At 47.1% G+C, this 3,617-nt stretch overlaps 1 long non-coding RNA gene across 1 annotated transcript; it reads left to right on the forward strand.

Moving 5' to 3' along the window:
- Positions 627-1,700, forward strand: LOC106509974. The gene is made up of 3 exons (XR_001308031.2): positions 627-961; positions 1,165-1,275; positions 1,488-1,700. It is a non-coding gene; the product is annotated as an uncharacterized LOC106509974 (long non-coding RNA).

Consider the following 3,617-nt stretch of genomic DNA (forward strand, 5'->3'; position numbering starts at 1 on the left):
TGTCCTGTGTTGCTGTGGCTGTGGTGTAGGCCGGAGCTGCAGCTCCTATTCAACCTCTGGCCCAGGGATTTCCATATGCCACAGGTGTGGCTGTAAAATGGTAAAAAAAAAAAAAATTATGGTACATACACACAATGGAATGCCTATGCCACCATCAATAGTGTAAAAAGAACATCATGATAGGATATTAGACATGCATACTCACAGACATAGTTTAGAAAACTAGGGGCAGGTGCCACTTTTGTAAAATAAATATATGCCTGGAAAAAAGGGTGTAAACTAGAATCTTAAAAATAATTATGTGAACTGGTAATCTTTTAATTATTATTATTATTTTTTGCTTTTTAGGGCTGCACCTGCAGTATATGGAAGTTCCCAGGCCTAGGGATCAAATCAGAGCTACGGCTGCCAGCCATTTCCAGCCATTTCCACAGCCACAGCAACACAGGATCCGAACTGTGTCTGGGACCCTTACCATAGCTCTTGGCAACACCAGATCCTTAATCCACTGAGCAAGGCCAGGGATTGAACCTACTTCCTCATGGATACTAGTTGGGTTCATTAGTGCTGAGCCACAACGGGAACTCTATCTTTTTTTGTTTTGGTTTGGTTTGGTTTTGGCTGTGCCCGAGGCATGTGGAAGTCCGTGGGCCAGAGATCAAACCCATCACAGCAATGACAATGCCAGATCCTTAACCTGCTGAGCCATCAGGGAACTCCTGGGTCAGCTTTTTACAGGCATTCCTTCTCCCCAAGGGCACAGGATGGTGGCCATAGTAGCAAGCATCACATCTAAAAATAATCATGTCCTGGGCAGGCAGGCAGGCAGGGGTTTCTGTTTTAGCCAGAGGAAGATTCTTTTCCAAACCTACTAGAAGATTTCCCCTCAGTACCTCTTGACCAGAATTGAGCCACATGCTTGTGCTCCAGATACTTGAGACCTCTCGCCTTCGTCGTCCAGGTAACTCAGAAAGGGAGAAGTGGAAGCTCACCAGGGTATATACGACATAGTGCCTGCTCTGCAGGTTATTCCAAATTGCACCTGACTCTCCCTCCACCCATACCTTCTAGTAGTGGAGGCTGCTTTTGCTGCTCTGTTTTACCCAGCATGGGGATGGGGGGGGTGGAAAAATCTCTCTCTTCCTGGCTGCCTCTGGAACTCAGGTTGGTGCTGTGGCACTTTCACTGTCCCTGCTGTGGCTCTGAACCAGTGGCATGATGGAAGCAACAAGGTTTCACCTTGCACGTGGCTCACTTCTCTGGCGTTTCTCGCAGGTGAGGCTTTGCTGTGCTTCTAAAGACCCTCAGAAAAGAGGATTTTACACTCTCTCTCCATTACCACTTTCTGTACCTATTAAGGTGTGGTGGGAAGAATTGTCTTGCTCCCAAATATTCCCGGTACCTCAGAATGTGACCTTGCTTGGAGATAGGGGCTTTAAAGAAGTGATGACATTAAAATGAGGCCTTTCGGTTGGGTCCTCATCCAGTCTGCCTGGTGTCCTTCTAAGAAGAGGAAATTTGGGCACAGAGCACCGGGAGGCACCTTCACAGAGAACAGGCTGTGGAGAAATTCAAGGGGAAGGTGGCCGTCTCCAAGCCAGAGAGAGAGGCCTCGGAAGGAAGCCAACTTGCCAACACCTTGATTTGGACGTCCGGCCCCCAGAACTATGAGAAAATAAACCTCTCGTTTAAGCCCCCCAGTGTGTGGTACCTTGTAGCCACCTCAACTGAGGGGCATATAAGCTAACATAGTGTAGAAGTGTCTCTCTTAAAACCTGGCCCTCCGGCCAAAACAAGATCACCTGGGGATGTTTGTTCACATGAAGACCCCAGGGCCCACTCCACACTCACTGAATAAGGGTCTCCGTGGTCAGGCCCTGCTCCATGGCCGTCTGCCCTCTGTAGGCTCAACAGCCCAGTGGCCATAGGCTCTGGAAGCAGTCTCCCCTGGGTTCACCTCAGCATTGTCAGGGATGACTAGGGTGACCCCACAAATTCTTGTCAAAAGGTAGAAAATATTTGAATGAACGGGAGGCACTCAGTAATGACCTTGAGGGGAGTTCCCCTGTGGCTCAGTGGGTTAAGGACCTGATATTGTCTCTGTGAGGATGCAGGTTTGATCCCTGGCCTCACTCAATGGATTAAGGATGCAGCATTGTCTGGATTTCCCATCGTGGCACAGTGGTTAACAAATCCGACTAGGAACCATGAGGTTGCAGGTTCGATCCCTGGCCTTGCTCAGTGGGTTAAGGATCCGGCGTTGCCTTGAGCTGTGGTGTAGGTTGCAAACGTGGCTCAGATCTGGCATTGCTGTGGCTCTGGCGGAGGCCTGTGACTACAGCTCCTATTGGACCCCTAGCCTGGGAACCTCCATATGCCACAGGAAGCAGCCCTAGAAAAGGTAAAAAGACCAAAAAAAAGAAAAGAAAAGAAAAAAAAAGGATGCAGCATTGTCATAAACTGGTAGGTCGCAGATGCAGCTTGGATCCCATGTTGCTGTGGCTGTGGTGTAGACCTCAGCTGCAATTCCAGTTCGACCCCTGGCCTGGGAACTTTCATAGGCCACAGGTGCAGCCATAAAAAGGAAAAAAATTACCCTGAGGTAACAGGTATAAACTGAGACCATCCTAGAGGTGCCAGGACTTATGGTTTCCTAATTAAAACCAGAAACTGTGCCTGAGCAGATCGCTTAACCTTTGGAAGCTCCATTGAATCATTTATAAGACGTGACTAATAGCATCAACCTCTCGGGGTGTGGCGAGGATAAAAGGTAGCATCTGTAATGCTCTTACACAGCAGAGTGCAATTAATTTCTCCCAGGCCCAACACTAGCACGACCTTAGGCTAAAATGATTACACAAGAGCGACTTCTCTCCCATGTCGTCATTGCTGGTCTGCATGGATATAAACCACCATGAGGTAATTGCATTTAAACTTTTAAAAAGTGCATATAAACTTAATTGCTTTCAGAAATGAGCTGTGTTACTAGCAGACCAAGATGTGTATTGCACAGCTGTTTTCTCTTTTCAGTTTAATTAATTCTTATTTTCTGAAGAATTCATCCAGGTTACCTCCTTTTTTTTTTCCTTTTTCTTTTTAGAGCCACACCTGCAGCATATGGAGGTTCCCAGGCTAGGGGTCTAATCGGAGCTGTAGCCACTGGCCTACGCCACAGCCACAGAAACGTCAGATCCGAGCCGAATCCGCGAACTATACCACAGCTCACAGCAACGCTGGATCCTTAACCCACTGAGCAAGGCCATGGATCGATCCCGCAACCTCATGTTTCCTAGTCGGATTCGTTTCCACTGCGTCATGACAGGAACTCCCATTTATTTGTTTATTTATTTTCAGTTTACCTCTTGATTATAGTTTTGGAGAGCTCTGTCTGGTTATAGGAGCATGCCTTCCTGTGCCTGGAACTGGGCGGGGAGGTGAGTGGTGGGGGAGAAATGAGGTTTGAAACAGAGCCAGAAGCTACTAGAAGCTACCCCGTGTACAATTATTTAAGTCATCAAACATATAAAATTGTACATGACATACAGTGTCTATGAATGTTGCATCAGAATGGAAAGACTCTCCTATCAGGAATAAATTTTATAGTGCAATGCATATAA

This window comes from Sus scrofa, chromosome 4 (assembly GCF_000003025.6).
Source record: "Sus scrofa isolate TJ Tabasco breed Duroc chromosome 4, Sscrofa11.1, whole genome shotgun sequence".
Lineage (NCBI taxonomy): Eukaryota > Metazoa > Chordata > Mammalia > Artiodactyla > Suidae > Sus > Sus scrofa.